Source organism: Peromyscus maniculatus, chromosome 1, assembly GCF_049852395.1.
Source record: "Peromyscus maniculatus bairdii isolate BWxNUB_F1_BW_parent chromosome 1, HU_Pman_BW_mat_3.1, whole genome shotgun sequence".
NCBI lineage: Eukaryota > Metazoa > Chordata > Mammalia > Rodentia > Cricetidae > Peromyscus > Peromyscus maniculatus.
In genome coordinates, this window is record NC_134852.1 from 110,063,300 (window position 1) to 110,089,144 (window position 25,845).

The window sequence follows — 25,845 nt, forward strand, 5'->3', positions numbered from 1 at the left end:
CAGCTTGTGAATGAGTGAGTGGACTCTGAGGAAAAGTCCCCCCCACACACAATGGCCCACGACTCTAATCCCAGCACTGGGAAGGCAGAGGCAGGCAGATCCCTGTGAAATCAAGGCCAATCTGGTCTACAGAGTGAGTTCCAGGACAGCTGGGGCTCTGGAGAGAGACCCTGTCTCAAGAAAGCAGAACAAAACATCAACAACAAAAGAAGAAGACAAAAGAAAAAGTGCCCCCCCAAAACCATCTCACCCCCCCAGCCAAGAGGCTCAAAGAGAAAGTTATTTCCTACATAACGGGAGTCAGGACACCCCACCCCAAGAATCCTGAAGAAACTTACCCTAAAGAGCACCCTTGTGCTTGCCTTCGTTAGGACTGGCCATGAAGGTTGAGGACACTCTGCCCTCTGGAACTTGGGATTAGAGTATTAAATCCCTTTGTTCCCTAAAGAGGTTCCTGAGGTAGGTGTGGCTGCAGCAGCAGCTCCGGGCCTTTTGAGAATGTCTGCAGCTGTGGGAAGGCTGGGGCTATTCCTGAGGCAAGGGTTGGGCTCAGTTATCAGAGTTTCAGGACATTTCAGTAAGGGCATCTGAGACCTGCCTGTGGTCTCCACATACTGCCTGAAGCATCCCACAAGGCTGCCTGCTTGAGGAGCAACTCCCGGCCACACTGCTGACCTGGGACTTCTCTGAGCCTCAGTCTAGCAGCCTTTGCTCCCCTGGTGTCTTTTTCCAGCCTTGGTTTCCTCATCTGAAGAATGGGGGTAGAAATAATCTTTGTCTGACATGAGACCATGCATGGAATGTGCATGCCTGACACGTCATGTCACCAGCATGCAGTGAAAGGTCGCAGAAACAGCAGCAGAGCCGGGCTGGACTCAGTCTCCGGATTCTCTGTCCCAGCCACCTGCTTATACCCGGTTTCTGGGGTCAGGGATGGGTGGGGAAGGATGAGTCCATAGACTTGGGGTTCTTCCCATTGTCTGCTTCTTTTTTTTTTTTTTTAAAGATTGTATTTATTTATCTTATGTGCATGGGTGTTTTGTCTGCTTGTATGTCTGCACCATGTGCATGCCTGACCCCCTCAGAGGCCAGAAGAGGGTGTCAGGTCCCCCCTGGAACTGGAGTTACAGACAGTTGTGAGCTGCCATGTGGATGCTGGGAATTGAACCTGGTCCTCTGGAGGAGCAGCCAGTGCTCTTGACCACTGAGTCCTCTCGGTAGCCCCCCCCCACCCCCACCCCATTGTCCTTCTTTTCCATAAACGATCGTCGGCACTCGGTTTGCTTGGTTTTGTCTTAGTGGTCAAAGTGTCAGGCTCCCTGTAACAATGGAGCCTTGTCTGAGCCCGCTTGTTTTCCAACCCGGACACTCGACTGCTCCGCCCACCAGGCCCTGGTCCCACCTGGGAGAACTGGAGAATGTCGGGGGGGGGGGTTGTTTTCCATTGAGGGGGGGTGTCTGGGGGACATCAGAGGCCTCTGTGCAAGTCCTCATCAGCAGTTGCCCCCCCCCCCCCGAAATCAACCCCCGGTATTGCCAGCCAAATCAACCCAATGACTGTTGCAGGGCGAAGCCAGTGCGTTTAGAGACACAAAACCTTGAATTTTTAGTCCTGACTTTGTCACTTACTGCAAGGTGACAATGGGCAAGTCATTTTGTCCTTGAGCAGAGTTTTTCCATGTGAATGAGACTGTGTGTGTGTGGGGGGGGTCACGCTCAGCCTGCTAGTGTAGTAAGCTGGGGGCCCCCATGCCAAAGCCTGTTGACTGCTACAGTTCTCTCAGAGACGGAGTTCTGGGCTACTTCTCTCCATCTCTGTCTCCGCCAGCAAGTCAGGATGAATGTGGCCTCCAGAGAGGCCTTGTCTTATCTCCCAGTGGGCAAAGTTCACGAAGACACCAGTGGTAGGTGCATAGAACCCTCTGTATGCCAGCTCAAAGCCAGCCCTGTGGTGGCCATGTTCCCTAGAGATGATAGCCGCCACCACTAGTCTATGATGGTTATTCAGGCCTTGCTACCCCGAGCTCAGGAGCCCCCCAGTCTCCTGAAGGCCAGGAAGGGAATATGGAACCTACAGGGTAAGATAGAAAGTCATCATTGGTAATGGGGGATGTGGGGAGCATGTGGGGCTACTTCTAAGCAAGGAACAGGTACCATGGTGTCAAGGACAGACTCTAAACTTGGGAGGAAGCCTGGCTAAGAGACAGTATAGGAGATGTGGCTGGGCACTTGGCATGGAAATGCTAGGAGGCCCCACAGGATGCTGCTGGTGTCTGCAGAGCGTAGGCGGACAGGCCTAGAACACAGAGCCCTTGCAGCTAGCCCCCAAGGAGCATCTGCCCCTGCCTCACTCACAGCTCACACCTGGGCATCAGTGACAGGGTTGGTGTCTCAGTGCTCAGAAGAGGGCCCTGTGGAGGGAGGAATGTGGGCCGCAGAGTCGGTCCTGGTTGTCAGTCCCGCCTCTGCATCTTTGAGTAGAACTGAAAGACGCCGCCGAGCTAGCCACTAAGCCTGGCTGAGCCTTAGCTGTGCACCACAGAGCCCGGCACCACTTACTGTCCACGCTGGTCGAAGGTAAAATGACGCAATGGATAAGGCAGCATCTTACATTTCACAGGAAGTTCTACAGTCACCCTCACCCAGCTCTCCTTCTCTGTCATCCCTTAATGCCTCTCCAGGAAGTTCTTTCTTGCATCTAACTGAAGTCCATTGTTCTGTAGCTGGAATCCCTTTCATCTTGTCTGGGGACTGGGCAGAGGCCGACTGAGCCCATCCTCCATCCTCATGGGCCCAACAGTAGCTGCAGTGAGGCAGGCGGGGAACAGAGCAACAGGAACTGTCCGTTTCCACCCTGGAGCGCGGGGTCCCAGCAGTGGATAGCAGAGCCTCCTGCCCAGGGTGGAGGGTATGTGTGTGAACTGTCCCAACTGCTCACACTCCAAACAGTGTGGCTCTAGGGCAGAGGAGAGAGCCCTGGCCCGAGCCAGAAGCCTGCATGCTGGTGGCCGCCTGTCCTGCCATGGGCTTTACATCCACAGTATCCTAGAGGATATCTGCAGTCTGCGGCCCAGGTCTCCCTAGCGAAGACATGCAATTTAGCTTCATGGCCTTTTTCTTATTCTTGGGCCCCAGACAACCTGAGTGTAGAGCAGGCAAGGGCTCTACTTGGTGGCTGATGGTGGTAGTATCTGAATCATTCATTATTCAGGCTGAGGCTCCCAGGGGTGGCCCTGGGTTGAAGGTCAGTTGGCCATACCTCATGGGTGGAGTGATGGCTCCTTCCTCAGACCAGACATGGCCGTCATGGTGCTCTCGGGCCTGCCTACCCAGCTAACTGCACAGCGGCTCTGGCTTGCTATGCACTTTCTCTTCGGTAGAAGCACCCTATCCACTGTCTCTTCAATCCCTGCAAGTGGGCAACCAGAGGGAGGCTCAGCAAAGCTGGAACAAGGGCTGGCTAGAAATCCTACAACCGGTCTGGGGGACTGGGGAGAGACCCTGGAGAGTCTCCCCTGACACCCAGACCAAGCAGGACCCTCTAGGTAATTGCCAGGGGTGGAACGCAGGATAGGCAGGTGGTGGTTGGCCAAGCCGGCCCCATCTGGGAGAGCTGGGCATCCGGCTGCTCTGTGGGCAATGGGGGAGGAGACCTCTTCCTGGGCGATCTGGACCCCGCCAGTTCTTCAAGCTTTGGGAACGTAAGCATTTTGGTATTACAGGGGACTCAAGATTCCTTCTTGTTGCCTTGGACACGCACCAGTGTGGCCTTGCAAAGCGTTACTATCGAAATGTCTCTGAATACCCCACAGTCTGTGAGGAGCATTTGTTAGGGAGACAACGAGGGTAGGTTCTAGAAGCAGGCCTGCCCAGGACTGCACTGTGACTCCCACCTCCTCGTGGATCTCAGGTCCTCATCTTCTCACACACAGCACACCTGTGCTGGCTTTGCAAGTTGAGTGAGGGAATGCGAATCCTGCACCTGATGCAGTTTTGTGGGGCTTTTTAATTTTTTTTTTTTTTTTAGTATTTGTTTGGTGTGTGTGTGTGTGTGTGTGTGTGTGTGTCCAAAGGTCAGAAGAAAGGGTATTGGATGAATCTCCTGGAGCTGGAGCCCAGTTACAGAAGGTTGTGAGCTGCCATGTAGGTGCTGGGAATTGAACCTGGGTCCTCTGGAAGAGCAGTCAGTGCTCTTAACCACTGAGCCATCTCTCCAGCCCCCAGCTTCGTGGTTTTAACCATCAGCCTTGCTTTATAGATGAGAGGATGGAGAGTCAAAGCAAGGTGACTGTCTGAGGCCACTCAGTGCTGTGGTTTGGTTCCAGGCTTTCAGCCTGGGGAGGGGAGGGATTGTTTTTCCTGCGAAACCTCACTTCTACCCTCAAGTGACCTGCTGCTTCACTTACTCAGAATCCTCCATGTGTAATGCTGGTGCCTGCTCTGGCCTCTTGTCCACAGAGCCCAACAGCGCTTGCCTGCAACATAGGTATTTTCAAAATGTCTCGCGCATGGAGTATGCCAAATGGTATAGGTTCAGGAAGCTGCCTTCCAGGCAGTGAAGGCCTGTGTCATGCCCAGAGGCTTCCTCAGCTCATCATACCTGTAAAACCATTTGCATAGTTTGGGACGGAACTTTCATGAAAGAGCATGGAGCCTGGGGTGGGGAAATGGTTCTTTTCCTGCGCTCAAGGTAGGAGCGGTCACCCTGCAAGGACGGGGCTTACAGAACTTACCTGCTTCGCCAAGTGTCTGCTCTGTGACTGTACCTGCTGGGCTCCATGTTCTGGCGCTAATCTCCCCACCCCTTCACTCTCCCGCAGCCCAGTGCCCCTTCTTTCTCCTTACTTCTTTCTTTGTGCTTATCTGAGTGTCTTCTCTAATTGGCTGGTCTTATTAGCCTTTATTCATTCATTCCTATCCAGCCAGCCGCTCGTACGCTGGGTCATGCTGAGAACTCCATCCATCCTGGTGGAGGATTTCTGCAGTGGCTGTGCCTGGTCAGGGCATGACCACACCCTTCTGGCAGAAGACAGGGAAATCATGATGCACAGAGCAATGCTGGCACCGGACTTCTGCCTCTGCTTGCCTCGCCACCCTGAATCTCCATCATAATCCAGGGATAGACACCCCTCTGCCAACCATGGCTGCCTGGCACAACAGACAAAGCCCCTGCCCTACAGCTAGCTCACATCTCCAGCCCACCCTTGACCATCTCCTTCTCTGTACTCTGCAGGCTCTATGGTCTCACCTTCTTTTGTCCTCAACCAAGAATTAGTGGTAGGGGCTGAGCTTGGACATCTGCCTCTATTAAATGGTCAGTTCAGTGTGGCCTTTCCTGGATACCAGCCTCAGAGCATCCTCTAAAACACACACACACACACACACACACACACACACACACACACACACACACACTGCACACTGTCCTGCAATCTTGGGGCTTTTCCTGCATTACAAACAGGTAACAGTGTACAGTCAACTCTTCACAAACTTGTGGTATCTGTGTTGTGCTTTGTTTTTGAGACCAAGTCTTATACAATCAGGGCAGGTCTTGAACTCTAAGTGTTGTGATTTCAGGTGCACATTATCGTGCCAGGTTCCCAGGCTTGTTTGGAGGCCTGGAGCCCGGGACAAGCTGCTAGCCAAGTTGTCACCAGGCTGCCTTGTGCAGAAAGAAGCCTGTTCTTGGCTTAGGACCGTTGGCATTCTGGAGACTATCTTGAGGACACCAGTGCAAGACAGACTTGGCTATAATGGTAGAGCTTCAGGCCGCAGGACACGTGGAAGGTAGAGCTGTGTTGATTCTTCATCCACCAAACAGACCTGTCCCAGGCACCGACTGTGGGCATGGCACACAGCCAGCCCTAGGAAATGCCAAGACACGTCTGACTAAGAATCTTCCATTTCATCTCCCAGCCCACTAAGGGTTTTTAAAGAAAGACAAATACAAGCCTTAAAAGGAAGAAGCAAGTTTTTAATTGTTCCAGGTCGTGGTGGTGGGTGGGCGGGTGACACATTTATTCTGTGCCGTGGAGCTGTACCTAGACCCTGCTTAGCATCAGATCTCCCAGGAGCTATTGAGGACCAATTACCCTGGGCAGAGATTCCCAGCTGCTGTCGGAAGTCTGAGGAGTCAAGTGGAGTTAGGGAGACCTAGAAGAGGAGGGAGGGCACAGGACCCACTGGCCTGGACTTAGCATTGTAGTGAGACACCACATGGGGGGGTAGGGGGGGTGGGGGTGGGGTCTGTCCAGTATTCTTAGCAAAGTAACTATAGCAGAGATGTAGAGATGGCAGTGAATGGGGATGCTTGAAGGGCCCTAGACAATGGGGGCGCAGGAAAACCACTGGAGAGGTTGCTGGGTAGATAAGGAGTGTCAAAGTACCAGCTCAGTGGGTGCCTAGCTGACCAGGAGTGCCCTGAGGGCCAGGGCCAAGTCACACTCATCCCAGTGTCCCAGCACTTGGCTAGTGTCCAGTTGGCATGTGTGGACTGACTGGATTTTTAAGCACGTCCTTCTCTGCGAGCCTCAAGTCTTCTCATTGTGGTTAGGCAAGGTCACTGGCACATCTTTCCTAAGGCTGAAAGGAGTTCTGGCTTGCTTACTTCTCCTCCAGTCTTGAGGGCCTCCAGGCTGCCCCAGCTGGGTGGGATCAGAGGCCCCTGGTGGGGTTGGCCACCTTTCGTCAGTGACCTGCGCTCCCCTTTTTACCTTGCCTCAGCAGCTGCTAGCCCTGGTCACCTCACTAATCGCGCTCCTGTGGCCCCAGATCTCACAGCAAAGCAGGATGGAGCTGGAGAGGCGAGTGGAGCCAGGCTGAAATGCGGGTTAGTGCCTGCAGCTTGACATGGTGTAGAAACTCTGGAAGGTTCCACAGTCTGCCAGCTTCAGTTTCTTCCTCTGTTGAATGAGAATAATAATAACTCCCACACAAGGCGTTTGTACTGATCTAGGGAGATCACATGGATACGTATTATAAACTGACTTAGGGGCTGGCAATGTAGCTCAGTTGGTAGAGTGCTTGCCCAGAAAAGCCCTGGGCCCAATCCCCAACAGTGTATAAACCAGGTATAGTGGCCCATACCTGCAACTAATCCAAACGTTCAAGAGATAAAGGCAGGGGGATCAGAAGTTCAAAGTCAACCTTGACTCTGTAGTGAGTTCAAGTTTAGGCTGGGATAGATGAATCCCTGTCTCAGGGAAAAAAAAAAAGACTAGGATAGGATAGGATAAGATAGATAGATAGATAGATAGATAGATAGATAGATAGATAGATAGATAGATAGATAGATATACAGACAAATAGATTGACTTACACATACACACACACACACACACACACACACACAGCTATGATCATCAGATCATCAATAGTCTCTATTGTTCAGTTGCTGTGAATCCCCCAGGCTTCTGGCTGACTTGTCACTGTTTCCAGAAGTGTCCCTTGGTCATGGCTCACTGTTTCCTACCAGGCTTCCCCTGCTGCATAGGTGTTACTTAGACCACAGCAACAGGACTCCGAATTAGGGACAAGTTTCTCACACAAGCCAGTACTGTGTGTTGGTGTGCACGGAGCAGGGACAGACAGACAGACACCTTGCTGTCCCTCTTGTCTCTTGGATGCAGGGACCAGACACCACCCTCCCCAGCTGCATCCTGGGAGTATGAGGTGCGGGCCTCTGGGACAGGTGGGAGGCACACTCCAGGGACTCTCCTCAACTTGCCTGCACTGCTGTAGGCCAGGACCAACAGGACCTGCCTGCATATGGGGGCCTGGCCTGGGCAGCTGGCGGTGATGAAGGATTGGGGCCGGGAGTCCCAGGACCTGAGGGGCAGAGTGAGAGAGTCACTCTGACATCCCCTCCCTTCCCTACTGGTCTTAAGGAGGCGTCAGTGGGGCAGCTGAGACCTCCAGGGTGACTTTATTTCATCAAAGCCCAGAGCATCCACTCCAGGAGCCAGCAGCCTGGCCACACAGGGTGCGTGGTCAGAGCACCCTGGCCAGGATGGGCTCTCAAGGGATAGGGCTGGCTCTACCCAGCATCCCATCCTCCTGAGTCCTGAGGGTCCCTCCTAATGCCTTTATGCCTACAGTTCCCAGATGGTGTCCTGGCCCCATCAGAGCAGTGTGGAGAACAGACAGCTGGCAAGGCTGGCCCCAGAGACTGTCCAGATGTTCCCTACGCTTGGGTTGGTGGGTAGGAGAGGCCCAGGGGTGGCAGCAGCTGAAAGGATGTAATAGCCTAGCAATGTAACTTAAGCTGGTTACAAAGAAAAGATAGGCCCTAGTGTGTGTGTGTGTGCGCGTGCGCGCACACACACACACACACACACACACACACACACACACACACACTCTCCTGTGTGTAGAGTCAGGGTCTTACACACTCAAGACCTTGTCCATACTAGGTCAGCACTCCACCACCGAGTCACATCTCTGACCCACCTCCTGTCTTTCTGGCTTAGGAAAGGTTCTGTCTGGGTTCCCACACTTGTGCCCGCGCACCCTTGGATCTGCAGCTTGCCTTTCTGACCTTGATGGAAACGAGCTGCTGAAGCGGCTAGATCTGACAGGCCGGGCTGAGGTCAAAGCAAGCAAGGTGCGTGGTCGGCACCCGGGAGGGAAGAGCCAATTCCAGGCCTCAGCAAAGAAACGGAGCCCTGTCGATACTTGATCCATGGTCTCCCTCAGCAAAAAAAAAAAGGGGGCCGTTTCCACAAGGCCCAGGAAGGAGCAACAGCAGAGGTATGCTAGCGCCTGTCACTCCGAGTGACCCAGTGCCTGTCACTTTCAGGCAGGCCAGGCAACCCTTCGGGCTAACCAGGTGATCTGAGGAGTCCCTTTCTTCCTTGTTCCTTGGGTCACAGGGAACTGCGTGCTGCCTTGAAGGAAAAGCAGAAGCTTCTGAGCTGGGAGGCCCTGAGGGCACAGCCCCAAGTACCGCCCAGGGGCTCCAGCTCTGAGACTAGCTTCCTGGTCCTGGTGACAGCCAGACTGTGAAAGATGGCCTGTGTGAGCCTCATTTGCTTCCTCTGATGGAGCAGCTGGTTAATTAGCTGCTGGTTGCCTGACAAGTGTCCCCTACGTGTGTCAGGGTCAGTCCTCAGCTGACTACATGCATGCTCAGTAGCCAGCCTTGGGCATGAGGCCGGGATCCCACTCACTGTTCTACCTACCCCCTGCTTATCCCTCAGTCACTGTGTTGAGGACTCAGGGAACAGAAGACAGCCATGTCCCAGGGGCCCCACTTTGGGGTGGATGGAAAGGAAGTGCCCACAGAAGGGTCAGTGGTGGGCACCAGTCCCAAGGTGTGTCCATGGCAACCTCTACCCCAGGGAAGATTCTGCTGGCCTCTGCCTCCAACCGCCTATGTGACCTTGGGCAGCCGATCTTCCTCCCCCTGCCCCAGTTTTCCCATCCAAAACAGGGTATTTGAAGAGGTGGCACCAGGACGCTGGCACCCAAAGGGAAGCCGTGTGGAGGCATTATGATCCCTAAAGGCAGTGGGCCCTGGGGCTCTCACCCGTGGTTCCACTTTGGGGCTGCGACAGGTCACGGCTGCTTGGGATTGGGGTGTGCGGCTCTATAGGCGCAGGTTACCCTGCCCAGCAGTGTCTAGTGCTACAGGGTTCGAGGGACACCTAGGGTCCCTGGGCAGGTTGATGACTGGAGGAAGTCTACCTGCTGAACTGCGCTGCTTGACGGCCCAAGGTCAGGGAGGCACTGACAGCCTGCTCTAGGCATAAAGGCCTTAGGAGGGACCCTCAGGACTCAGGAGGGTGGGATGCTGGGTAGAGCCAGCCCTATCCCTTGAGAGCCCATCCTGGCCAGGGTGCTCTGACCACGCACCCTGTGTGGCCAGGCTGCTGGCTCCTGGAGTGGATGCTCTGGGCTTTGATGAAAAAAGTCACCCTGGAGGTCTCAGCTGCCCCACTGACGCCCCTAAGACCAGTAGGGAAGGGAGGGGATGTCAGAGTGACTCTCTCACTCTGCCCTTCAGGTCCTGGGACTCCCAGCCCCAATCCTTCATCACTGCCAGCTGCCCAGGCCAGGCCCCCATATGCAGGCAGGTCCTGTTGGTCCTGGCCTACAGCAGTGCAGGCAAGTTGAGGAGAGTCCCTGGAGTGTGCCTCCCACCTGTCCCAGAGGCCCACACCTCATACTCCCGGGATGCAGCTGGGGAGGGTGGTGTCTGGTCCCTGCATCCAAGAGACAAGAGGGACAGCAAGGTGTCTGTCTGTCTTTCCCTGCTCCGTGCACACCGACACACAGTACTGGCTTGTGTGAGAAACTTGTCCCTAATTCGGAGTCCTGTTGCTGTGGTCTAAGTAACACCTATGCAGCAGGGGAGGCCTGGTAGGAAACAGTGAGCCACGGCCAGCCCAGGCAGTCCCTTCGGGGAGTCCTGGGCCGCCTTAAGGCCCTCCAGTGGCCTAACTCAATTCAGGCCATAGAGCTGCCCACTCAGGCCCCACTGCTGTGAGTGGCCACCTGGGGTTGTCACGTTCTTCCGGGCAGTGCAGGGCAGGCACCAGGTTCTCTGTGGCTAAGAATAGAATGCTGGATGTGATCTAAGCACAGCCCAGTGCATCAGCCTCCCACCAGTCACCAGGGAGCTTATTAAGTAGTCTCTGGGGCTACCCTGGGCTCTCCTGGGGGGAGGGGCTGCTGAGGAGAGTTTCACAGCCTGGTCCCAGGGGATGGCATTTTCCCTTTTTTCTGTAGAGTGTGGCTCCTCCCACCTGCCTCTCCCCTGGGCCTCCTGTCTCTCTGTGTCCTGAGGGGAATGCCTTCTGGGACGCTTCAAACAAACAAACCAGCCTTTGAGTGGAACAAACCAATCAATAAAATGACTTTTTATCTGAAAGCGGAGAACTGAGGGTAGTGGCTGTTATTGAGTGCCTACTGTATGCCAGCCCTGGCCTCAGCATCTGGTGTCCTGGCTTCATCTAACCATCTAACCATCTATCCATCTAACCTGGCTCCATATAACCCAGTGGTTATAGCAAGGATCCTTGGTGCCGTGTCCTGACGTGACCTAGCAGAGTCAGGGCTGGGAACCATTGCTTCTGGAGGAGGGGGTTGCTGGACGGGAAGGGGCCAGAGGCGGTCTCTTCTAGAAAGCTCCAGGGTGAGAAGATGTTATCCTTATGATTACAGGAAATCGTGCTTTGCTCTATATTTGAGTCTTTTCTACTTTTGGCACCTGTGTGGAACTGGAGGAACAACTGGCCTAGGGCTGAGGATTGCGGGCCCCGCCATGCACGTAGCCAGTCCACACAGTAGGCACAGGCCTACTGAGTCTGAATTAAGTCCAACCCTCTTGGGTCTCTCAGTCCCTTCTACAAACTGGGCAGGGGCTGCTTAGGGCAGAGCCATGAGACAGAAGCAGCGGCTCCCCGCTGTCCCCTCCAGACCAGTGTCCTAGACTTTCCTCTCTGCAGGCCTCTCGTGCCCACTCCAGCGGTGGTTGCCAGTGGGAGAACTGTAGGGACACTTTGGCATCGCGCATCACTCTTGGGAAGACTGAGGCACTGGAACAGAAGGGACCCAGGTCATATGTAAGTAGGCCTAGGAGCGCATAGTAGGTGCTCAAGGAATCTCTTCTTCTTCTTCTTCTTTTTTTTTTTTTTAAGATTTATTTATTTATCATGTATACAGTGTTCTGTCTGAATGCATCCCTGCAGGCCAGAAGAGGGTATCAGATCTCATTACAGATTGTTGTAAGCTGCCATTTGATTGCTGGGAATTGAACTCCAGACCTCTGGAAGGGCAGCCAGTGCCCTTAAGCTCTGAGCCATCTCTCCAGCCCAAAGGAATCCCTTCTTTCTTGAAGGCCGGGGTCTGCTCTCCCCAGGAGCAGCTCTTTGGGGTCAGACCTGGAGGACTTGGACAATCAGGGCTTGGAGTCAGCTAGAGGTCCAGCCTTAGCCTGGAGAGCCCCCTGCCCGTCTGTGTTTGCCCAAATCCTGCCCCACTTAAGTGCTCCTGTGCAAATTTGAGGCCTTGCTGAGTGCCCCCCCCCCCCCCCGCCCACTACCCTTCTCAGCTCCCGTCTTCCCCCAAACTGGGAGCATGTGATTAAACTTTATATTATATTAAAAATGCGTAGCACAGGCAGGGGATGGAGCTCATTTGGTAGAACGTTTGCCTCGCATGGAAGATGCTGTGGGTTTAAACCCTGGAACCACATTAACAAGCCAGGTGTGGTGGATGGAGGCCTGTAATTCCAGCACTGGAGATGTGGGGGCAGGAGGATCAGAAGTTCAAGGTCATCCTCGGCTACATAGAGAGTTGAGACCAGTCTGGGCTAGAGACCTCGTTTAAAAAAGCGAAAGAAACATACAACATAACCATCTGAGCTGTTTTGACTCACAACTGCATGGTGGTAACTCCAATTACATTGTTGTGCAATAAGCCCCCAAAGTGGGTGTTTGGGGAACCCAGGCCTTGTATTAATACACAGAGGAAAGTGCTTTACCCTGGAGCTACATCTCCAGAGCTTTTTCATCAGGTGAAAGCATCACTGTACACCCATTAGACAACCCTCCCTGGCCACTTCCCTTCCCGGCGTCTCCCCCTCCCCTCCCCTCCCCTCCCCTCCCCTCCCCCAGTCCCTAGTACTCACCACTCTGCTTTCTGTTTCTCTGAATTTGACTCCTTTCGAAGCTTCATTAAATGGAATGCCCTGGTATCTGTCACTTTGTGAGTGCCTTACTTCACTTAGGGTAATGCCCTCTTGGTTCACCAGTGTTATATAGCAAGTGTCAGGCTTTCCTTTTAAAGGCAAAGTAATATTCCATGGCGTGGACATACCACATCTCGCCCATTCACCCATTCATGGACAGTTGGGTTGCTTCTAGATCTTGACTGCTATGTCAGGAATTAGACTTTTGAAGGGGAACAGGCCTGGGCTGTGTCAATGTCACCTTTGCTATGAGTCTGAGGCCTTTCCCACTGCGGCTCTGCTCAGTGGTAGAGCAGAAACTTGGCACGCAGAGAGGCCCGGCACACAGCAAGCTCACACTGAGTGGTGGGGAGAAGTCATTCCTGTTACCTGACTTCCTATTACGGGCGTGTCCTTTTGTCTGTGGGTTACAGCACCCTCATGTCATCTCTACCCCATGATGTCAGAGCTGTGTGCCTGTCAGTTGGGCTCAGAGACAGTTAGGGGCGTGTCCAAATTCACAAGGCCAGTCCAGTGGCCATGCTGTGATTCAACCCAGGTCTCTAGCAGCACCTAGAGTCCACAGGCCTTCGAGTATTAGCAGCCTGTGGCCCACCCGCAATTCTGCAAGTGTCAGAGCTGCAGGGGAGGGGAGAAACAGGGTGAGCCTGTGGGGCCATTCCCTGCAGAGGGCAGAGGCCATGGCACCTCTGACCCCATGACCCCCCAGTGTTGTGAATAGCCAGTTGTCCTGGCAACAAGGGCTTGGTCAGACTCACTTGTTGCACACGGGCTGGTCTAAGCCGTCACCTTGCACGGGTGTGTGTGTGTGTGTGTGTGTGTGTGTGTGTGTGTGTGTGTGTGTGTGTGTGTGTGTTAAACACTGCTTTTGCTCCCTCGTACCTGGTCACTGGTTGGCTCATCTCTTCTTTCCATCGTTTCTTCGCTGCCTGGGTTGAAATCCTGCCTCTGCCACTTACTGCCTGTGTGACCTCAGGCAAGTGCTTAAGCCCTCTGTGCGCTGTATCTTTCTTCTCTGAAGCAGAGAGACCGGTGCTTTATGCAACAGATCACCCCAAACTTCGTGACCTTACATAAAAGCTGCCATTTTAGGGGACTGTGGCTTAATTGGAGAATATTTGCCTAGTATGCCTGAAGCCCTGTGTTCAATCCCTTCTACCTCCTAAAACTGGCCATGGAAGGACAGATTTATAATCCCAGCACTCAGGAGGTGGAAGCATTAGAATCAGAAGTTCAAGGTCATCCTCGACTACATTGCAAGTTCCAAGTCATCTTGGGCCACATGAGACCCTGTCCAAAAACAAACAAACAAACAAACCCTTTCATTTTATAAATCAGAGATTTAAGATGGGCTTGGGCAAGCAGCGCCTGGCGTGATGCATGTGGCTAGAACAGCAAGGAGGTGGTCCCCTGGATTGGGGCTTCTCTAGGCCTTCATGTAGGGTCAGGGCCTCCTTTATCCAAAAGCCTGATTGAAAACCAGGCATGATGGTACACACCTTTAAGTCCAGCACTCAGAAAGCAGAGACAGGTGAATCTTTGTGAGTTTGAGGCCAGCCTGGTCTACATAAGGAGTTCTGGGCTAGCCAGGGCTATGCAATTAGACCCTGTCTCCAAACGAACAAACTAAAGGCCTGGTTGAGCTCTCCCATAGCATGATGGTCCCTATGCAACCAAAGCTCCTGCAAAGTGATTCAGGGTTCCTGCAGGAGCAATGCTCACAAGTGAGGTAAGAGCTGTGTTCCCTTAGAAGACATGGCCTTGAGAGGTTCCGAGCGTCTCTTCAGCCATCACTTCCAGGCTCTCCCACCCTTGACCGTGGATACACAGACCTCAGTTCTCCAAGGGAAGATGTCAGAGTGACGCTAAGGGGTTTGGGGGGGATGGGCAGTCCTGCTGCAGATGTCTCTGGTAATCCAATCTGGCCCTGTCGTAAGGGCTACATGAGTCAAAACAGGAAATGCCTAGAACAATGCCTAGGCATCGCATATAAGCTGGAGCTATATATAGCCGGGCGTGCTTCTGACCATATGCAGTTTACTCATGGTGTGCTGGCTGGCGGTAGGACCTGGCTGCCACTGCTGAAGCCAGCCCTAGGAACAGAGGCCCTTCCCATGTGGGTGCTGGGGGATCTATAGGCATTTATCAGGTGGGGACGGTAGACACATGTTCCACACAAAGGAAATCCAGAGCTAAGTGGAGTCCCTGGAGAAGGACACAGCTCCAGGTGGCGGGCCTCCCCGGGGGTGCAGAGGGCGGAACTAGAAAGGTGAATTGAGGCCTGCATGTGACATTTATTCTTGATCTGTAGGTACCAGAGTAAGGCGTCAGGGCCCGCAGTGCCACAGTGAGGAGGCTACTTGTGAACTCAAGAGGATTTGGGAGGTGCTGAGGTGACAGGGGGCAGGCAGATGGGGCTCATGCTGTGTTGGTTCCTGTCAGCTCCATCAGCTTTGAGTGTGACATGTGTACCGGGGCTCTCTCCTCCCTTTCCAGCAGATCAGACCCTGTCACCTTCTCTGTTCAGTTTGGCTTCACTGTGGCCATGAGTCCTGCTTTGACAGAAGGGCTGGCAGCCCCCTCTGTCCCAGCTTGGCCTGCATCCCTGAGTCCTCTTCACACGCCCTTCTTCACCCTTCTATAGCTTCGGGGTCCAGACTGACGGGGTAGCCCTCCAGGACTGGCCAGATCCAGTGTTCTCCTGAACTGGTCGGTTCAGGGCAACCGTGATCCGGGTCCCTTCTGCCGTCTCCGGGATGTTCATGCCCCTTAGGCTTGTCTCTGTGCTCTAGAAGCCTATGTGCTGGCGCCAGTGTGTCTCCCTGGTGTGTGCATTCACATGCTTGCGCGCCTTATGCATTTTTGTCCGTATGCATCTGTTTGTGTGTGGCTGTGCATGCATGTGTAGGGGGCACGTTCTCTGGGCACTTGTGAAAGCTCTAGAAAATAGCAATAAAGGGAGGTGACTCATAAAGGGCTCCTGGAGGAGCAGAGGGTGGTATCTGTCCTTGCCCTAGGGGCTGAGGGTGAGAGCAGACACTGCTGGCTGCCTTCAGGAGCTAGCCTGAGTCTTTGACATGCTGCTTCATTTGGGTGTTTCTGGACTCAGGGCGGGCCGGTGTGTGTGTGTGTGTGTGTGTGTGTGTGTGTGTGTGTGTGTGTGTGTGTGTGTGTGTGTGTAAGCAGCTGAAGGCATACTGAAGCCTGTGGGGCAATCAGGGCTTCCTGCAGGAGGAGATGAGCCATGACTCTAGAGAACACAACTGGGAAAGGGCGGGGAGCAGGAGCAGGGCCTGGTGCACCATGGGTTAAGGGATCTGAGGCAGATGGAGTGGGAGGGTGATGCTCATCTTCCTGGGAGTCAGGAGATGGAGGCCCTGGAGATGAGGGATGAGGCAGGCAGGCCTAAGGGAGAGTGATGTGTTCTTACTTGGCCACTGTGGTGCAGGGCACCTGAGGGGTGCAAGGCAGGTGACCTGGACAGGCTACTCAGATGCTGAGATAGGTCCCGGTATGTGAAGGCCCAGTGGTTGAGCTCAAGATCTGAGGGGCAAGAGAGAAAATGGGCATGGGCTGGGCAGCTGGAGGAAATGTTTCCAGGAAGCCAAGGAGGGAAAGCTTTCCAGGAGGGTCAGGCCAGTGTTAGCCGAGGATGAAGAGGTCCTGCAAGGAAACTGCTGGTGAACTTGATGGGACAGAGGGAGGAAGTGGCAACATGAGCATGGACGACTCTTCCAGATGCTTCTGGACAGAGAAGGAAAGACTGGATTTGGACGTGATTGCCTGGAACAGACGCAGGCCTGTGTATTCCCAGCTAGAAGGAGCCTGTCTGCAAGGGGTCCAGGCACCCTAAGGACCTGTTATGTCCTCAGTGACAGGGCTGGAGGGCGCCTAGAGGAGGTGCTCTTTCCATGGGGGAACTTAGAAGCACAGAAGCCTAAGAGGGATTGTGGTGGCAGCCTTCATCCTGCCCAAAGCACTGCCCACCTCCAGGCCCCCGTCTGCCTTCAGCTCTGTAGAGCAGCATCCGGCAGGCTGGGAGAAGACTAGGATGCTTTTCAACCAGGCACAGGTCAAGAGTGGAGCCTGGGAATGTGTGGGGCTGGCCTCCTCGGTGCTTGATGTTGCTTCATGGATGTTTCAGAAAAGAAGGTCCTGGAAGGGTCAGAATGCTGATTTGCCTGTTTGCAAAGAGACCACACCCAGACCCAGCCCTGGTCCCAGGTCTCAATTACTGGGAAGTTCTTCCTTTGAGTCTAGCCTATGTCTTTCCTGCTGTGTGTTCCCTCCTGATGAACTTGTTCAACCCTGAGCCAAACCTATCATCCCACCGAGCGCTTGGAGCAGCAGCCAGTGTTTTTACAACTTGTTTTCGTGGAGTTGGTTTGAAGTCTCCCTGCATTCCCAGAATGTCAGACCCGCCCTGATTCACAAGGATTGACCAAAAAACAGGGTCAGAGCCAGCTAGGAGTCTGAGGACTGAGTCATTCTCCTTGGACCTTCCGCAGAGCCTTCCCTTTGCCTTCTAGCAATGAGAAGAAGAATGGGAAGTGAGCTCGGAGGACCAAGAGGGGACAGCAGCAGCGTGTGAGGACATGAACACATCTAGATGATGCAAGCAGTGGGCAGAGAGGAGCAGAGGGCCGAGGCCGGGGCTTTCATTTGGGAAGACTCAGATCAAGTTCATGTTCTATTGCCTGGCTGCTGGGGGTCTCTGTGCCTCAGTTCCCTCATCTCTGCAATGGCACAGACCCCTAGGTATCTGAGGTCACATGGCCCAGATGCAGGAGCCTCGTGAGAATGGTTTTCAGGAATTTTAGTGAGATATAAAGTGCTAAGGGAAGAGGAGGAAGAGAGGTGAGAGGTGAGAGGTGACCTCAGCCAACCCCATGCAGGTGATTGGCAGACAATGACAGCTGTACCCCAGTGGTAACACCCCTGGGGCAAAAACTTTGTTGGTAAGGGTCTGCCTTGGAGGATGGTGATGTCCTGGGGTGCAGAGATTCCAGCAGTCCTGAGGACTTTGGCCCCCAAAGTCAGGTGCTTGCCTTTAGGAGGACATGGTCCAGTGTGTCCTCCAAAAGCAAAGGGTTCTGGGAAGGTGGTGGAGCCTGGCTGTTGGCTTTGGAGATTTGACAGGATTAGGAAATAAGGCCGAAGGAGTGCTGACTGCCCAGAACCCAGCCCTGGTGAGTGACAGCTTGAAGGAAGGGTGCAGGAAGGGAGCCCAGGGACCACACCGTCAGCAGGGCCATTGCCACACCCCATGCTCTTCCAGCCTGGGTCTCCTTGAACTCAGGAAAGGACGCTGACCTAGTACAGGGCTACAGAGGACCTTGGCTCGTCTTTCCTCAGTTGCACTTGACTTTTCCTCCCTGGGGAGCTCACACTGGTCAGCACGTCCCAGGAAGGAACAAACAGAAAGCTGTCCTTCCATGCTGTTCAGACTGAACCTGTGTCTGACTTAGATGCTGAGGTCAGCCTGGGTTGGTCTCGACGGTGTCCTCCCTAACTCTCCTCTCCTCCTCACACCACAGGCAATTCCACCCATGGTTTTGCCTCCTGACTCAGGCCACTGGGAGTCTAGTCCTGGAGAGCACGGGCTCCGGTTCTAGGCCAGCCAGACTCTGTCACCTGCTGTGTGACCATGGCCACATCCCCTGCCTTCTCTGAACCTCAGGACCTCAGGTTCCTAACCAAACTTGGACAGGTGTTCCTCCGAAGTCAGATGATTTTAGCACGTACTAGTAATCCCTGTTTGTCACGGTGATGCCCAGAGACATGAAGTGACTGGCCTGTGATCCCACAGCAAAAGGATAGAGACAGGAGGGTCAGGACCTCCTTCCCGCTCTATAGCCAGTTCACTGGGCACCTCGCACACACTTTCTCAGTTCTGCCCTGGCCCCATCATGGCCCCTCTTCCTTGGGAAGTGAGGACAGACTGAACCATGTGGCCCCTCCCCCTGTAACACACGCTGCAGCTGTCCTTGTCAGTCTGCCTCCCAGGTGCTGTAGGGGCCCTGCTGGGAGAGAGAATCTATGATCACCTGGGTCTGGTTCTGCTGAGCCCCACCCTGAGACTTGGAGAATCCTCAGCCCCCCCCCCCCGGGGGGGGGGAGCTCACAGTTAGACCCAGGGTGATGGTCTAGACATCTCAGAAACAGTGGAAGGAGCTGTGCTGGGGTGGTGGTGCCTGAATAAGTCTATTGATTGCTACACAGATTCTGACCTGTACTAGGCAGGAGTGGAGGCTGGGGGACAGCTGTGATCTCGCAAGAAGACTTCTCACTCTCTGCCTTCAGCCCAACCCACCTTCATCACACAAAATTTTTCTCCATTATAATCATGGGCTCCCCCAGTCTGTCCCATCAGTCCATGGGGCACTCAAGAAAGCTCTAGAAATGTATGGTGGGCCACTCAGGCTTGGGAGTCAGAGCAGAAACCCAAGTGACCTTGCCTGTTCCAGCGTCATCCGCTGCCGGTAGGAGTCATCCCCACTGCAGTGGAGGGAACAGTGTGTGCAGGTGTCTCGGCCTGGCTCTGGGTATTAAACCGGCAGCTCGGCCTTCCTACCATGGCAAGCATGGCTTCCTTGTAGGAACTGAATTACACGTGTACAGCGAGTCTCCTGGCTTCGAGTGACAAAATACTGAGTGGCTGTATTCATGTATTTTCAGTGTGTGTGTGTGTGTGTGTGTGTGTGTGTGTGTGTGTGTGTGTGTGTGTGTGTGTGTCGGGGGACAACCTTGGATATTGGTCCTCATCTTCCATCTGGCTTGAGACATCGTCTCTTTTTGTCCTGCACTGTTGTGTACACCAAGGCAACTGGCCCGTGAGCTCCAGAGAGTCTGTCTCCACCTCCCACCCCCCACCTCCCCACAGGAGTGCCATGATTACAGACACGGGCTGCCATGCCTGGCTTTATGTAAGTTCTGGGGATTCAAACTCGGGTCCTCACACTTGTACAGCAGGCGCTTTACCCACTGAGCTGTCTCTCTCCGTCGGGGAGTGTGTACACTCAAATAACGCCTCTGAGGGTTGGGGGTTGGGTTGGCGGCCTGCTGATGTAAGTAGTGAGATTTGCATTTCATTTTTATTTGTTTCATAAATCATATTAGTCTTCACTTTAGCAAGATTTTCATAATATTTGTGTTCTGTTGGCAGCAGTGATTTAAAGGATTAAAAACAAGATGCAATTATCTTGCAAGGGGCACAGAGTTTGAGCCCTGGGGGCGTGGCTCCCTGGCAGAGCGCTTGCCTCACATGCAGAGGCTTTGACTCCACCCCCAGCGCCACGTTCACGTCCACAGTGTGTGAAGTTTGACTATATTTCTGTCACAAGTGTAAACTACAGTGAATGTAAATACAAGAAAATTTATCTTATCTTTGCAGACATTGTCTTTATGAATGTATTAAAATTGAACAACATACATCCTAATTAGCAACAGCTTTTAGAATAAGATTGCTTAGCCTGGCCAGGTCATGCAGGCTCAACTCTGTGAGAGACTGAAGCACCAAGATCACGTGGTCGATGAATGCTTGGCAATCTAGCAAGCCCCTGCCTCAAAATATAAAGAAAAAAATGATAAGGGATGGGGATATATCTCAGTGGGAGAGACTCTAGGTTTAATGTCTAGCACCCCCAAAACTAAATAAATAGACTCAGCATGGTGGAGCATCCCTGGAATCCCTGGGACCCACATGTAGAAGACAAGAATTCACGCCCACAAGTTGCCCTCTGACTGCTTGCTGCATTTACACTCACTGTTGCACACACACACACGTAAATAAATACATAAATAAATATAATTTTTAAAAGAGCAAGGATCTCATTTCCTGTTGCAGGAGCACAACAGGAATTGTTAAATATTGTAAGAGGTTCCTTGGGCACCATGCACGTTTCCTGTGAGCCCAACTAATAAAATGCAAAAGGAAGAAAACACACACACACACACACACACACACACACACACACACACACCAGCAGCAGCAGCAGCAGCATGTATCCCTTTCAGCAGATGGCCGGCAGGCATCTGGACAGACACACCTTTTGCTCTTCAAGTTCAGAGCAGAAGACAGGTTTGCCGGAGGCCTGAGTGGTGCTGGTTAGGGGAGTTGGAGCTTGAGTGAAATCTTAGCAGGTGCTCCAGTGTTCCAGCAGCTTCCCCTCTGCCATCTGCCTCTCCCGCTGCTTCGATCCTGCAGGGGGTTTCAGACTGAAGAGCCACTTCCTGTTTGGGGCCCAGAACTTCCTTCAAGTGACTCACTGTCTCTCACTGTCCCTGAGCTGGGAAGTGGAGATGGGGCTGGAGCCAGGCCTGGACATGTCACCCTTAGCCTGGACCCCCACTGGGTGACCAGAGACTAAGTCAGTGGCTCAGCCTGAGGTAGGAAAGGAACTATCTTGGTTCACTTCAGGTGTGAGACTGTTGTGTCTTGGCTGGCCTGGTGGGCGCAGGCTCCAGTGGAGAGACCAGAGACGGGGGTGGGGGGTGGGGGGAGCGGGGGGGGTGGGGTGGTGGCAGCCTCTGCTTCTTGTCACCCCTTGTCAGCCCAGGTGAGGTTGATGGCAGAGCTGAGACACCTCAGTGTGGGTCTGTCACACTTCCTCTTCCCCAGAGAACAGAGAGGCATGGTGGGAAGAGCTCCAGGCTGGGGCATGGACTTGGATCTCTAACAACAACAACTTTCCGGTGACCACATGGGTTCCCTGCCCCATCTCTGAGCCTCCATACCCAAATGTGTCCACTGTCTCCTGCTAACGGTGATCTTGGTACGGCTCAGTATCGAAGGGTTTATCCCAAGAGATCATGGATTGTGGGGCCGGGGCTCAGTTGGCAGAGTGCTTGCCCAGCAGGCATGAAGTCCTGGGTTTGACTGCCAGTACCACATAAACTGTGGGTGGTGGCACGCGTCTGTAACCCGGGGAGATGGAGGATCGGGGGTGCACGGTCATCTTGAGCTACATCAGGAGCTCGAGGTCAGCCGGGGTTGTGTTGAGACCCTGTCTCAAAACAGGAAAATAGAACGGAAGAAAAACAGTTTTAAGGGCTTGGCAGACCGTTCAGGGAATCAAGCGATTGCTGCGCAGGCCTGAGTGTCGATCCCCGGGCCCCATGGGGACCTGGTGGGCATGGAGGCCTGCCTGTAATTCTAGGGCTTGGAAAGCAGAGGGGGGGCATGCCTGGAGCAAGCTAGCTATCCCGACTGGCCGTATCAGCAAGTTCTAAGAGACTGTGCCTCAGTGAATGAGGTCGGGAAGCAATGTCAGCCTTAGGCCTCCTGATGCACACATACACGCACATGCACCTGCACAGATGTGTGCCCACATACATGAGCACCCATACACACACATACGCTACCTATACACATATACAGGCGGAAAAAATTTAAAACTACACAATGAAAAAAATATTAAAAGAAAATGAAAATGATATCTGGATGGCTTATTGCTATAATCTTAACCCTCAAGAGACAGAGGCAGAGGGATTGCTTCAAGTTTGAGAACAGTCTGGGCTATAGATTTTAAAATTAAGCCCTGTCTTGGTAGAGAAAAAAAGAGATTGGGGCAGATTTGGGGTTTAATTTAAACTGGCCTCTTGCTGGGTGTGCCTGTTTCCTAGGACCTCTGCTTGCTTGCTTGCTTTCTTTCTTTCTTTCTTTCTTTCTTTCTTTCTTTCTTTCTTTCTTTCTTTCTTTCTTTCTTTCTTTCTTTCTTTCTTCCTTCCCTCCCTCCCTCCCTCCCTCCCTCCCTCCCTCCCTCCCTCCCTCCCTTCTTTCTTTCTTTCTTTCTTTCTTTCTTTCTTTCTTTCTTTCTTTCTTTCGTCTTTCTTTCTTTCTTTTAGAAATGTTTATTATTTTTAGTGTGTGTGTGTGTGTGTGTGTGTGTAAAAGACAGCTTGTGAAGTCAGTTCTCTCCTCTGAGTGTCCCCAGGGTCAAACTCAGGTCAGCAGGCTTGGCAATAACCACTGAGCCATCTTTCCAGACCCCTAGAGCCTCGGTTTCAAATCTAATAAGACTCACGTGGTGCTCTGCACATATTAGCTAGTTCCTCCCACACACAGGCTAGTGAGCAGGCATCATATGATTGCTTTATTCAGAAGGAGATTGAGTAAAATGTTCAAGAACACACTACCCAAGCCAAGATCGTACTCGGGTAGCTTACTGCAGCACTGTATTCTCTTGGAGGTCCTTGTTACTTCGGCTGTGGTCCTTGGCGCTGTGACATGGGCATTCAGAACCTCAGGCTCAAACCAGTGCAGACCCAGGCCAACTGCAGCTCACAGGATCTCAGGGTGGTCCCTGGTACTCTCAAGTCTGAGCTGCCCTGCTCTGTTTATATCCATCCCTCTGCCTCAAGCCTGAGGATCGCTGTGTTTTTCTTCATTTGTTCCTTTTTTTTTTTTTTTTTTTTTTTTTAATGGTGGGCTTAGACCCAGGGCCGTGGGGTGTGCTGTGTCCCCAGCCTTCTTTTAACTTTTAAAATAGTTGAGATGTCTCACCAGGTTGTCCGGGCTGGCCTTGAGTCACCCTGTAAGCCCACAGAGCCTTGAACTTTTTACCCTTCTTCCTCGGTCTCCTGACTAGTTAGATTTACAGGCCTGCACTAGCAGGTCTGTGTCAATAAGTGTGCTTTGTAAACTATAAAATGCATCACATCCCGAGGATTGTGAGGAGGCTCGGGAGAGCTGCCGAGGCTGGGGTTGAGCAGGAGGGTGGGGGTGGGGTGGAGGGCAGTCAGGGATAGAGAAAGAGCGATCAGTCTGTCAATCCTGTCCAGTGTCTGGAAGCTGTTTCTGGGCCCAACTCTGCGTGCCCACTCCGAAGCTGGTCACCCGTGCTTCATGTTTCCTCCAAGAGCTGAGTGGGGTGAGGAGGGCTGTCAGGTTGACAGGAGCCCAGGCCTGGCTACTGCTGCCCTGTGTGCCCTGCCAGGCTTGGCGTCCCTGAATAGGCAAGGTGGCAATGTCCTCTGAGGTCTGAAGGGCTGACTGGAGGCCCCTTCCTCTGTAGCCAGTCTCCTGTCTCTCATCATAGCTCCTGCGGTGGGGGGGTGTCCTCCTGGCTGTGGGGGCTGGTGGGGAGGCCATGCATGAGTCATAATGCAGGCACATAATTGTGGTGCCCCAGATCCACCTCCGGCCCACCGGCCCTCCCCTTCTTCCCCTGGCGGCTTCCTTGGAAGAACAGCTGGTCTCAGCTCCCCTGAGGAAGCAGGTTCCCTGGCAGCGGGAAGGTCTCTGCCCCAGATGGCTGTACCTGGGGCCTGTTCTCATAGGCCCTTGCTAGAGGCATGGGTGTTCAGGGAACAGGTTCTCTGGGTTTGTCCTGCAGGAAGGGAGGTGGGACGGTGTGTCCCTGGATCAGCCACCAGCCTCGTAGCTTCCCTAGGGACTGGGGACTTCCCGGGAACTACCCATCAGTGGGCCCACCCCCAGCACGGGGTGGGCAGCATCGGGGTGGGAAGTCCCAGGACAGAGCTCATTCAAGCCAGATGTGGAGGGAGATGAAGGCTCTCGGTGAGCTTGTCGTCTTGTCTCCCCAGCTCTGTGATTGAAGTGACATCACCATCTTTGTGGACAGGACACCCCTGGAGCGCAGCCCATAGCCACCGGACCTTCTTCCAGGTAAAGAAAGAGGAAAGGAAGGAAGTGGGGGCGGGGGAGGTAGAGATGGGCTGCAGAGAACAGCCCCCTGGCTTCTCGGGGAAGAACTCTGCAGTCTATGAAGACAATCAGGAGGGACGGGACGATCGTCCCATCTGTGGATGAGGAAAGTGTAGCACCGTGAAGAGGGTCCTCTTGCCTGGCATAGCGTTTGAGTTCCGAGTCTCATCGGATGTAGTAGTGGCTCACCTAACCCTTGTAACGGCCCCTGAGGTTGATGCCATTACCCCATGTTATAAATCAGGAAACTGAAGCATAGTGTCATTAGGTCACGTGCCCAGGTGACTAAATAGGAAATCTGGGTTTTGAACTCAAGCAATATAGGCTTGTCTCCAGCCCCTGTGCGTAGCCTCTCTATAGCTCGTATTAGTTATTTCTTTGAGCTCCACTTGGGGGCTTCTAATGGGCCCACAGTTTCGGGGAGGATTCATCTGAACAGGGAGCCTAGAGAAGGCCATGCTTTCTGGTCAAAGGAATGAATGGTAAATGGTGGGACTGGAGGCCTGCGCCATGGAACTGCCCTGAGCCCTGAGGTGGGTCCCAACTCCTAGGATTTCCTTCCTCAACAGTCAGTCAAGGCGCTAATCACCAGAGAGAACACGGTGGCCCTTTGAACAAGGTGAAGACAGGTTTAGGCCTCATGTACTGAGACATGCCTAGGCAGAGAGACTGCTTCTCTTTGCAGAATGCTGTGGGAAGAGAGAGACAGCGATGACGGGGGGGGGGGGGGGGGGGGGGGGGAGTGATGGGGGGGGGGGGTCTTGCACCTTCATCAGACCTGGGACAGAAGCATGCAAACCTGTGTCAGAGGCTTAAGAAAAAATTGTAGGAGAAATGTGCTTAACTGAGTCTTTTTTTTTTTTAAAGCCACTTAATTTTTTCCTATAAATTGGGAAACAACTAATTATTATTCAAAGGCAGAATTCAGCCTAGACTCAGGAATAGCTCTGTAGTTATGTGGTTTATTTATTTAGAGACAGGATCTTGTTGTGTAGCCCTGGCTGACCTTGAACTCTATCCTCCTGCCTCAGCTTCTAGATCTTAAAGGCTCTGATTGGTTCTTTCTCTCCTTGTTTTGCCCATTTAACCGGTTTTCCTCACTGGCAAGTACGTGGGCATCCCCTTGGTGCCTAGCACAGTGTGTGATATCCAGGTCCCCTGCTACAGCGACTCCTTGTCAGGGAGGGGTCTGGGTCTGTGGCGCCTTGTGTCCAGATCACTGGGTACAAAGTGGCAGATACTTGGGGGTTCAGACAAGGCTGGCCATGTGGGACAGGAGTCTGGGTAGAAGTAGCTGATGACCAAGGACTGAGGTCACTGATGGCTCTCAAGGCCTCGGCTGGTCCATGCGAGCCCAACGGGCCGAGGCGATGACTTGGGGACAGGGTGGCTCAGCCCAGGGCTTGCACAGGTCCATGTGTTAATGTGGATGGGAGTTGAGGGGGGAGGGGCGGGGCACAGATGTTGAAGCTGTCAGCAAGACTTG

The 25,845-nt window shown here is 53.3% G+C and overlaps 1 protein-coding gene across 5 annotated transcripts in view; it reads left to right on the forward strand.

The window, feature by feature from the left end:
• The window catches only part of Gdpd5 (glycerophosphodiester phosphodiesterase domain containing 5), an 81,332-nt gene that overhangs the window by 6,486 nt on the left and 49,001 nt on the right, over positions 1-25,845 (forward strand). For 3 of the 5 annotated variants that reach the window (XM_042279877.2, XM_016000731.3, XM_006982160.3), the window contains exon 2: positions 24,239-24,320. The exons of the other annotated variants lie outside the window; for them this stretch is intronic. The gene's annotated coding sequence lies outside the window, so the exon portion shown is untranslated. The remainder of the gene's footprint in view (positions 1-24,238; positions 24,321-25,845) is intronic. 5 annotated transcript variants of the gene reach the window in all.